The sequence below is a fragment of the Hylaeus volcanicus genome, chromosome 7 (genome assembly GCF_026283585.1).
Source record: "Hylaeus volcanicus isolate JK05 chromosome 7, UHH_iyHylVolc1.0_haploid, whole genome shotgun sequence".
NCBI lineage: Eukaryota > Metazoa > Arthropoda > Insecta > Hymenoptera > Colletidae > Hylaeus > Hylaeus volcanicus.
In genome coordinates this window covers 18061261-18073386 of record NC_071982.1, presented here as the reverse complement: position 1 = coordinate 18073386, position 12126 = coordinate 18061261, and the positions used below count along the sequence as shown (strand labels likewise).

At 44.9% G+C, this 12126-nt stretch overlaps 1 protein-coding gene and 1 long non-coding RNA gene across 7 annotated transcripts in view; one reads left to right on the top strand and one right to left on the bottom strand.

Moving 5' to 3' along the window:
* The window catches only part of LOC128879873 (nephrin-like), a 347536-nt gene that overhangs the window by 164347 nt on the left and 171063 nt on the right, over positions 1-12126 (bottom strand). The window lies entirely within an intron of this gene.
* Positions 3383-12126, top strand: part of LOC128879880 (uncharacterized) — a 73403-nt gene continuing 64659 nt past the window's right edge. For both annotated transcript variants that reach the window (XR_008457713.1, XR_008457714.1), the window contains exon 1: positions 3383-3822. This is a non-coding gene — a long non-coding RNA (uncharacterized LOC128879880). The remainder of the gene's footprint in view (positions 3823-12126) is intronic.

The window sequence follows — 12126 nt, the reverse complement described above, 5'->3', positions numbered from 1 at the left end:
GCGAACTTTAGGTGGAATTAATACGCGAATTCCATGAGAATAATAGACAGAGAACTGCAGTTTAATCTCGATATCGAGTGTTACTCTACGAACTACAATAAATCGAAATTAACAAGCACGCCCACCATTATTTACATATGAAACTCTACTGCTACTCGTTCACGTACTATCAACTATTAAAGCAAGTTGATTTCAAAAACCCCTGAAACCATATACCAAGAGAAGAATTAGTGTCTTTCTCTCCCCAGCAGCTGCACCGTTCCGAAGTAACAACCGCGAAACGTATATTCTATCAATGCGCCACTACAAGACATTCACCTCAACAGCAAAATCGCAATCCACGTTCGTTTCATGCACCCGGAACCAGTCTCGCGTCATTAATTTCACAGAAGACAAACAGATTCGTGTATCGTCGCAACCACGTGGAATTTATCCGACTGGCGATATACAGTCAGTCTCATAAATATTCGTATCATCTACGTCTATTAAAGAAGTTTGTCTAAATTAAATAATAGGTTCGATGTTTTTAAATAAATGTTTCATTATAAATATGTACATGGACAAACTTTACACTTGTGTATATATAATGAAAAATTTCTTTGGAAACATCGAACCTATTATTTAATTTAGACAAACACCTTCAATGAACACAGAGGGTACGAATATTTATAGGACTGACTGTATACAAGCGCACGATGTATGCGCATGTACCACGAGTGGAAGCGATGCAGCATGCTTTGCGGGTCATGCTTAAACGATGCAAAAGTCGATGCTATTGTTTCGGCTACCGAAACAAAAGGGAACCCTGTTCGTTCTTCTTTTCCTGATTTGTTCTGTTCTTTTAGGCGCGCCATTCTTTACACATCGCTTGGCTCGCGACCTCCCTGTTCCTCTTTCACTCGAACAATATCGTGGTATCGCGGATTTTAGTGGATAGCCTAGAAATTAAATTAAATTAGTTAGAGTGCAACGTCATGGGTGGACGTATCTCCTGCCAGCGACGAACAGGAAAGAGGAGAGCGCAATTAAAAATCTAATGGTCGATTAATTCCTGTTGCTCGTCGGGAAGCGCGATATTATTCCTGGAGCAGGTTGGTTTCCTTTTTCTGTAACTAAGCAGGCGTGGAGAAACAGGCAAAACCAGGACGGGAAAGAAAAAACAAACACCTGCCAGGCAGAAACGAGCCACGCCGTCGGAGGTGCGGGAACCTTTACTCGGGATGCGTGAAATTCGTAATAAGGTTTCGTGGCTTGACTCCCCGTGACCCCAAGGGGGACGACCAAGTTAAACAGAAGTGGAAACGACGAATAAACGAACGAAAACCGAATCTAGGCCAGTGGCGGCTCGATGCGGGCGGGAGCGACCCGCGAGCGTGAAAAGGGGTCTCGTTGCGAGACTACTTGGTCGCAATCAGCGGCGTAACTAGGGAAGAGGCTTCGTAACAAATGAAAGGGGGACATCCAAACGCGCGCAGGATGAATGTAGAGAATCTCTATTTTGCTCAGGAATATTAGTAGGTGTGTATTTCGACTTTTCATTTTTAGTTGTACGAGGAAGTCCAACTTAGGTGGTGAAAGTTCCTTTTCTGTGTGTAATATCCGTTGTAGGAATATTTCCTCTACACCTTTAACTCTTTGCGCTCCTGTGTCGAGTGTGACTCGACATCAGTTCTTATCTCAGTAGGAGGTGACAGTGACTCGCGCGAGAACCCTCAGGGGCTGTAGCATGCGAATATGCAGCTACAGTACGGGCTTAGCGATCCCGAGGTACCCGAGCTAGAAGAGGGCCTTTGGACCCCACCTACCAAAGACAAGATTAACGTAAATGTGTTGAGAAGAACGGAAAGAGTTGTATTTTAATGTGACGGTTACGCACTTAGGTATACCAAGCTCAAGCTCGTGTGAGAAGACACTGAACGTCATCCATGTTAATTCGTGGTTATCTTCGAAACCTTTAATTGGACGCGGGGAAAATAAATAAGAAGGTCGCTAGGTTGGTTGCCTTCCAGGGAAGAGACACCCCTCCCCCCCCCCGCCTCACGAAGGGAATCGAGAGGAACTCGCGAATCTGGCCGTTTCAATTTCAACGAGTTCGCCTGAACAAATATTCTTAGATAAAGAGAGCTCGGGAGCCCCGTCTGCACGACCGAGCCTGAATGCCTAATGGTGCCGGAGTATCCGAGTAACTGCCTTCCCCTTTGCACGGGGCTGACTGCGTGCGGTAGCTTATGCACCGAATCGCGGGACTGTGGCTGGGATCCATCGGCGACACTGAAATCCAATATCGAGGCCGGAACGGCCTCGGCTCGGAATATTGAAATAACAGGGATCGCGGTCGCGTAATTATCGCGAACGGTTGTTTCTTCTTTAGCCTCCTTCGCCATTTTCGAAACTGTCGCGACTCTGTCGTTTCGCTTGTTTATATGGAATCAATAAGGACATTGGGAGCAGTTATCGCGTACGTGGGTGCTTCAAATGCGCTTGAATGCGAGGAAAAAATAGATTGACGGCAGCCAGCGAAAGTTGCGCCGCGATACGTTGGCTTCAGATTGCTAAGACCGCGTTATTCAGCATAGGAGACAATGAGCGTCGTATTTATGGTTAGCGTGGACAGTATAGACGCAAAATTTCACGTGACAGAACGTGCGATTACGTTGTATATTAAGTTCGCATAGGGTAAATAATGGACATGCTTCGGTATTTTTATATTGAATTAGATGGAAATGACTGGATGCATAGAATGTAAATAGATTAAGTCACCTGTAATAGTTTTGAGCCACCTGTAGAATCACGAATACACTCAGTCCTGTAAGTACTAAATTAAATGATAGGTTTTATGTTTCTAAATCAATTTTTCATTATACATATATTGTTCATGTACGTATCTATTATGGAACATTTATTTCGAAACATTAATCTATTATTTAATTTAGACAAGTTTCTTCGATAGACATGGAGCGTACAAATACTTATGGACTGACCGTATATCAATTATGAATATATTAATCCATTAAATTATAATGTAGTTTCATTTGAAATACGTCGCAGAATGTTTACTCGAATCCACATCCAAGGATGAGTCATCGACTTCAAATCAAGTCCGTTGGATTCCAACGTTGTTGTCTGTTTTTGTAATCTCTGGGCTCAGGCAAGATGCGCGTGACTGGAATTCAGCGAAGTGGAAATTTCTCGGAAATGATCCATAACACAGAATGGGGAGATACATCGAATGACGTCACGAGAGCAGTTAGCAAGAAAACAAAACTACGCGACCCGTACATATTTTCAAAAGTCCTCGAGGCTCGAAGCAAGGGCAACTCGAGGACGGGTGGGGAGATGGAACGACTGATCGAGCCCGAGAGAGACAGTACCGTTTCGGACGGCGTGCGTGTAACCGTGTACCGATCGATCTTAACACGTACATATACCCAGTGATATTAAATTCATATTATCACTTTACATGCGGGACCGATCGCAGTACCGAATACAACGAGAGACTCTAATCACGGTTGCGCGATCGACACCAGTGAAATACTATAATACTATCCGTGACTTTTCCTTGGACTTTTCTAATCGGAAAGTGTATTTGTGTGACTCTGATCAAAGTGCAATAATTCTCAATCGAAACACTACAAGTGAAGCCTCCATGCAAAGAGTCAACTCGACAACATTTCGCCATCCATCCCCAGGAACTCTTCCGGGTTATCTAAAGGATCCAACGCATGGTCCGGAGCAAACAATATGGAGGGTCGATTAACAGAGTAACGTCGATTCGTTGTACGAAAAAGGCGAGGACTGTGCAGGAGCCAACGATTTCAAAGGGTAAGCACTGTTTGTGTTTGTATCGGGGTTACGCTCTCAGATTTTTCCGAGACTTCCGTGGCCCGTCAAAGGGAAGTAGATACGTTTATATTTGAAAGTTGGATGGAAAATGATTTCACGGAGACGGGCGGTTCAAAGCTGAAAGCCCTCGTCGAGAAATAAGGTAAACGGCGAGACAGCGCCGAGCCAACTACTGGTTTCGTTCGGTTCGCCTCGGTTTCGAGAAAATCGAATTTTCGCGCGAACGTGTGAAATCGATAAACGGATTTCGCGAAGAGTTTAGCGGAGAACTGGGTCGACCGTGTCTAAACAGTCCCGCGACGCTTGGCGGCTCCTATTAATTCAATATTTAATCGACGACCCCTTGGGTGCCCGATTTGGACTCCGTATGACTATTTCGTGGTACCTACCACTTGTCTTTCTGTCGTTTTTATTCAATACCCGATTGGGCTCTCTTTGAAGGTAGACATTGATTGCTTTGCGATAGTCTAATAGTGAAATGATTGCCGATAATAAGTTCGGAACGGATTTAGATGTAAATTAATAACAAGGTCAACTAAAATTCCCTATATAATAATCTCAAGTGATTCAGGCTGATACATTATTCAGTGCCAACTACGACTTGTCCCGTATTCCAAATTGATTGCAATTATTCAAGGGATAAGTTTATAACCTTTTGCTTGAGATCCAACCTTAATTTGATTGAAATTTTTATTATCAAAATAATAATCTAGTATTAAATCTTGATACCCAAGGCAAAACGCTTTATTATATTTTTAAAGAGAACCCAATATGTAAAAATATAAATCAACGGCCAATAAATCCTCGTTATCGAGATAGAATGTATCCTAGGTAACATTGACTTTGGTGTCTCCATCGAAATAAGACCTAATAGTGTCTGATTACTCATGAACCATAACCGTGGATGAAATTTAGCCCCAACGGGAGGTTCAGCCTAACGAGCTCGTTTCCTTTGAGGAATCTCGCAATTAATCGCTACGGGGAATTGAATCGGAGACTATACAGGGGGTCGGAGCGCCGCGAAGGGAAAGGACGGAAAAATGGCATAGATCATCTATGGGAAATCTGTAAAAGATTTAGCCGTTCGGTACACGTCAAAATAAATTGCCATTGTATCCGCGTAAAATGATGATGGACGCTTCGCGAAAAGAGTTCGGTGTTGTACAGGGTCGTAAAATTCGCGAACGTTTTAATAAATTTCCCACATTACGTTAGAAGCAGAGTTAGGGGGAGGGGACGAAGAGTTACGAGTGCGTTTATCGATTACCAAAACTTCGTCTGTACATTCACGGCGCCGGGGCTAGGCTCGCATATAAAATAGGCGATTTATCTTTAGCCCGCTTCTCTAACGAGTTACTCGATCTCGTCTCGCCTTAAACACGGGGAGAGGGGGACGGAACTTTCAACGCACTCGCGATACTTATTTATCGATTATATTCTCGCCCCATCACGGGACGCACGCGTAATTTCATCGGATTATTCTGACGCGCGAATCTGTTTTACTCGCGCGCTCGTTGAGACTCTAGCGATAATTGAAAAAAGCCTGGGGACGTCGATGCTGAACTGTGCTGTAATTAAAATTTCGAAAATATCTCGCTTCTCGCGACACTTTAATTTAAAATTTTTCAAAAAATGGAATTCAACGATTTGTGCAGTGAACGGGTCATATAGAAAATCGTAAATATGCATTATACGTGCAATGCTTCGTTCTGATTCTAAACGATCGCATTTAGCGATATCCAGGGCAGTATTACAAGGGTAAGGATAAACATTTCCGCACTGACCATCGGTAGGGCCTCCCGTAATAAAGCGAAGGAACAGATGGCGCAGTTTTCTCCCGACCATTGTGGTTGGTAACGTCTTTGCGGAATTCGTGTCCCATTGAAACTGACTCAAAGAAGCCGCGCTGGATGCCATTCAAGAACGAGGCGTATTAATTTTGTCGCTAGTCGAGAGTCGGCAGTCGGAGCGTCGCAGCTCGAGAAAAGGGAACGAGATCACTGCCGAGATTATTATTCGCGAGAGAAAGGAATCCTTTCCTACCGCGTCGGTCTTTCAGCTGGCAATTTTTATCCTTCGGCGACGGTATACTTTTTAAAACCGGTCGACTGTTTTCGACACCCCCGAAAAATCTATTCAACGTCACGGACAAAAGGGGCGAGATCCTTTGACTGATGCAAGATTGCTGGCATCGCGTGGGATGAACCGTTGGGAGAGGGGGTGGCTTGTCTTGCAACCATAACTGAGTTCCCTTTTTTCGAGGGGAAGTGGAGAGATACTTTATTTTTGTTTTATTTTGTAGTAACATTTGCAGTAGTACTTATATTTAGAACCCTTTTAAAATTTATCAGTACTGCACAGATTTATTTTCATTAACATTTCACCTTGAAAATTTATTTATTTATTTGCTCGGTGAAAATTCTTGTCACACATATGTGGATTACGTGACGCTCAACGTGGTAATAACATATTCACCCAGTAGAGGGTCGAAGTTGTTCAACGATAGTGCTTCCACCTCGATTAAAATTAGAGAAGAGGTGGAATGGAAGCAAAATGCCGGAAGACGGTTCCCTGACTTTTTCTAATCGCGTCGGAACGCCCGCTCGATCGCGTTTAATCCGCGATTAAACGCCGCTGCAGGCGCCATTAAACCGGAACTAAAGGACACCGGAATCCTGCAGCGGGATATCGCCGATATAGACGCCTGCGATCCATTCTCCGTTTAAGCCGGGCCTTGACTCTTCGGCCATTCACCGATCCTCCCTGGTGCGTGCTCGTGGCTCGTGCTTCGACTAAACGTGGGCTTTACCACTGTCAGCCCGTCGCGTACCTCTCCGCACACGGTTTGTAACCTAACGTATCCCAGATTTTACGGATCTCGCGATACACGGGGATATCGGGCCGACGCGCCGAAACAGATCCCGGATTAGATGGGAAACCGATCCCGCCCCGGAAACGCCGTCAATCGAAAGGGAAATTTTATTTAAAACGGGGATACCTCGATTTTTATTTTTCTTATCCCTCTTTGCTGCCTTCCTCGCTATTCCAGCGATTAAATTTATTCATTCTTGCTGATTTTCAATTTACGTGTAAACGGCTAAAACATAATTTGTTTCCGAAATAAATGCACCTGAGAGTTTAATGCCGCAACTGGACTTGATTATCTTTTATTTTTTACATGCAATCCGTCGAGTAAAAGTCGCCCAAACTCGAACATTTTTCGCTAATTAGTGCTTCGGGAACTGGTTTTAAAGAGTGCGCATAAACTCTTGTAACTTTTCACGCGTATTTAAATTCCGACTTGCGCAGACGTGACATCTGCTGAAAAACTGTAGAAACTTTCGAAATGGTCAAATATAAAATCCTCCCGGTAGCCTTTCATCGATCTTCTATCTTACAGATTATTCGATACCGGTACGATTTTTCTCTACACGTGTTTTTTTGTTCATGTTATTGCGAAATAAACGCGATTAAATTCAATAACGATGACACTACGTCGGAAAAGATTCGACCAATGCCGGCAGTATTTTAGCGGTCGAGTTTCGCCGCGTAAAAACGTAGCAATTCGGATAGAGGGAAATTAAAACGAGCCGGAATTTTCAATAAACGATTGTACCCGCGGCAACCGGCGCGCCGCCATCGAAGGGATTAACTCGTTAATTCGATCGCACGGTCCTTCGCTGTGCGCAGCGCGCATACAACGTGTACGGGGATTTTACGATCTCGCAGCCACGGTGCTATCAAGGCCGTAATTCATATGAAAAATTGTTCACGCGAGGTGTCGCGTTACGCTTCGAGCGCGAACGTGCATACGTATCGCGGTCCTCCGAGGTGAGAAATTCTGGAAGTTATGCGGGACGAGACACTAGCGCCGACTGCGTGACGCCTGACAACTAAGCGAGATGTGAGGTGGACGGAAAGCGTGTTGGCAAAGTCTTAGTCTCTCTATCGAGGAATATTTATTGCATCGCACTGAATATTTAATACTTCATTATTTGAGCTATTCACTGCACATATCGATTTTCGATCGAAACTCGACTTTAAAAAAAATCTTAAATCTTAAGTGTCAAAGCATTTGGTATAGTCATCACTTTTTATATTTATGACAACTTCCTGGATAATAAAGATTAACATCATTAAAAGAGAAAATTTTGTTGACCATCGAATAACAAATAATTTATTTCAGAGACCATTTCGATCGCATTTCTCAACTTTTCGCTTTATGGAGTTAATTGATCTATACATAGAATATAGATGTTTCTATAAGTAGGAGAATAACTCGTGTGATATACACCGAACTCTGTACAGTCCAACGAATAATTGGCCAATCGAAAAAACTTCGCGATTAAATGATTAAACACAGCTTCTATTCCAGTTTTTGATATTTCAGTAAAATTCAATCCGACTTTGTGTTCTGAATTTTTAGAACACTCCAACTAGGAATTGATCTTTATTTTAATACCGTCGTAAAGAAAGATGACTCCGGTCATCGACCGAAAGTTGGGTCAGTAGGGACAGGATTGGCACAGGATGTATCAGGATGAATTCATGGACGCTTTGGTAGAACACCACCAGTCCACAATGAAATTCTGGAATGAAACACGAACGAGCTTCATATTCAGCTCGGTTGGCCGGTCGGTCAGTCGTTTCGAGTTGGTTTACGAGCCTGGCGCTGCATTAATTCGCTCCGTCGACGGTTTCAGGACGATTCGTAACGGGGACAAGTGCCTAAGACGAAACCCCGGCTTTGGCTGATTAGGCGCGGCTTCATGGCTCACGGAATAAAACTCTGGATGCCAGAGGTTGACAAAATTCTTAGCAGTTATTTAGCAGAATATACGTGAATACATGTAGACAATTTGAACCAGGTATCTCTATCAGATTTAAAGAAAACAAAAATTCAGATATCGCGTCATCGGAACCTCTCTGGCATCCTGCAACAAAAGATCCCGTCCTTTAGCACCCTACTTTTTACGAGATCGCTGTATACACACTGGCGAGTCTTTATCCGAAGGAGGGCCAGTTTATGGAAGGTGTAATTCCAGGGGAAAACGTATCGTCGGCTGGATCGATGACAACGAAGCACCGTGGCAGTGTTTTCGCGCGTGCTTCATTGCCCAGGCAAACGAAACTGCTTGCTCGCTTTACATTGCAAATAGATTATGCACATAAACCGTCGGGCGCGGGATTTACGTCGTATTTTTTCGTGCAATTATCGCGCTACACTTTATTCCAACGAGAACGTTACCGGGGGGATTCGACGTCAAATATTACGCAACGGAACGGGAGAACTACCCGCGTCGACGAAATTGAGAAACGTTCAACGGGCGAACGCGATAAATTTCGACGCGAAACGTCGAGTTTCCGTGCCATCGCTTCGCGGATCGGGAAATGAAAGTCGAGAGCCGGGGAAAAATTGCTCGAAATCGCCTTGATCGAATCGAGGCTGCACGCAGCGGCACGCAGTCCTAGCATCTAGACACGAGTGTTGTTAATCGTGGGAGTTAAAGAGAACTGGGAACGGTTTAGAGCGGACGAGACGAAAGAGCGGGGAAAAATGGGATCGCGACAAAGGTGGGAAAAATTGAACAGAGTACTCGAAAAGGATAGAGCAATTTGTTGGAAAGCGACACGATCGCTGGAATGATCAACGATTGATTTCTTTTGTGCTCGACGTCCGCGTATGGTGCAATGGAACTACGCTACTCGTAGTAACTAGTTCTCTCTTACACGATTCATCGAGGATTGCTTGTAATATTTCTTTATGCTGAATATTTGGTTAACTAAAACACGCAGGTTTTAAGTTTTCTTTGGTGAAATACATTTAAGTGGTATACTAGTGTGGAAGCCGAGGATTTCCGGGCGAAGGGAAAAAGGTGGTCGGCGTCGTGCTCGTTTCGAGCGTCGCGGTATCGATGAATTTCAACGAGGGCTCGTAAAGAGGAATAACAGCGAGGCGTTAATATCAGCGAGGTTGGCGCGGCGCGGCGGCCCAATTGAAATTATAAACGGCTAGTAAGAGAGGTTAATAACAGCGGCAATAATTCTCGCGCTACCCTCTCTTATGGCGCAATTAAACCTTGATAATGAATCGAATCGATAGCACTCGAACGGAGGTCATCGCCGCCAGTTTTCACCGGTCTGGCTTCTTGTGGAATTCATTACCGCGAACCCGCCAGCTTCTTCTCGTTTCTTTTTCTCCTACCCCAGAAATATATTAATTCGTTTCGCAAGACCTGGCTTTCGGTTCGTCCATTTCGCTCCCATCGAGGATGTCTGGGAGCCTGGCCGATTCCTTAGCATTTCAATTACAAATTAAGCGTTCCGTGGGCTCTGTCAGAGGTCGCCGGGGTCTGGAATCCATCGCGCGATTTCTCTCCGCAACGGCGGCGAGCGGATGAATTTTTAAAAAGCTCCTGGGGAAACGGGGGAGTGATTTGAAAGTTTCGGGGATGTCGAGTAGAAAAGTTTTGAAAGGGTGGAGGAAAAAGCTGAGGCGCGCACAGCCATGGGTGGCTGGGGAGGTGGAGGGCCAGAGAGAAAAAAGTGGTTGGAAAAAGTCGGAAGACTGCGCGCGGTAGGCTGCCGCGGTCGCGGCCTAGCCACCATCGCGAGAACATCGCGAGCGACGAGATTGAACTGGCTGTCTGCAACACCTCCGGTTTTCGAGACTCTCCCGCGGCTCGTATCAGGTTGCTTACCGCGGAGGAAAACAAAGGCGAGGAAAAGGAAAGTTTCCCGCCGATGTAGCGAGTTTTTACGATAAATCACGCTCACGAGATTCAAATCGCGGAACTAGGAAGACCGCCCTGCGCCTTTCCTCCCCGTGTCTGCTCGCCGCGGAACAATATGAATGTCTAGAGTTTCGGGAAATCTTCGCGATGAATATTTCGCTAAATAAAACGCGCAGGTTTTAAGTCTTCCACCGAGGTAATTTATTTAAGAAACAAACAGGAAATTTAGATATCGTCTTGTGCGCGACGTATGATCCAGTCATAAAACTTAGGTCTGAAGATCTCGAAGCAGAGAAAATGAAACCTTCCAATTAGAACGGTTTCTTTTCGCAAAAATGCAACGCTTCGATATAAAAAACCGAGACAACGGGGAGGTGAGAGAATAAAATTCTCGCGCGGGGTGAAATTCGAGAACGCGAAAGAGCGTGTAGAGGAACGTTGGTCGGGGCAGAGCGTATCCTGGTGTAGGCACTCGTGAGAGCAGGTTCTCTCTCGAGGGGGTGCGCCTGTATATCCGAAGGGACTACTGGCGAACGTCGAGGAATCCAATGTATCATCGGGCTAACAATACTAAAGGGAAAGAGAATGGGCAACAACGTGGAGGCACCCAAGGACTGGGGGTGGAAAGAGAGGAGAAAATGGCTGGCTGGGGTGGCCGTCCGTGGCGCTTGGGATAGCGCACCCACACCCGCCACTTTGTTCCAAAGGTTATTTATTACTTATTGAAGCGGTCTTGTAATTTCCTCGCGTGATATACTACTGGCGGAAAAATAATATCGGCCGCGTATGCATTATGTATACGCGAACACGTTTGTTCTACCGATTCGTGCAGCCCGGCAGCCACGGACGCGGATCGTGCCCGATTTCGTTCCGTGCCGCCTTTGGACAAACGTCTTCTCGTTCCGTCGTTTCCAGGCGGAAGTCGCCTGGGCGTCGTGCATGCCGCGGCCTCTGGGTTGTATTTAATGCGTTGAATTACAGCTAGCTCCGTTCAATTATTCAACTGGACGAGTTTCACGTCGAATCGCGACGCTCTCGATTCCCTCGCCCTTTGAGCGCGACCTCGACTTCCCTCGCCTCGATGGCATTGAATTTTTTTTGGCGAGACTCGTCTCAATCAATCTGCGAAACACTCGAGAATCGATATATTCGGTCTAGTTATTTTTGAAACACTTTCTAGGACCTCTGAGAGCCAATCAAGTTTAATTTGATATTCAAGATCTCGAGTAAAAATAGCTAACAAGATCTGTCTCTTGTTTTATGAAATCCTCCACACAGACAGGGAATACACTATCGTGTTAATTTGCGAATGTTATCTCGTAACACATTTGCGACCGGAAAATTACAAAATATGTTTTGTAAGATCAATGTTGTAAATATGTAGTATATAAAATAAACTGAAGTGACGTGAATTCATCTCGGTACTCGCGAATGTGTTAAGTATGTAATATGCAAGCACTTCAACGAGGTGAGAACCGCCAGAAACGATACGATGATTCGCAACCTTTCTTCGTCTTTGAATCGCGTGACGCATTCGCGTCGTATCAGG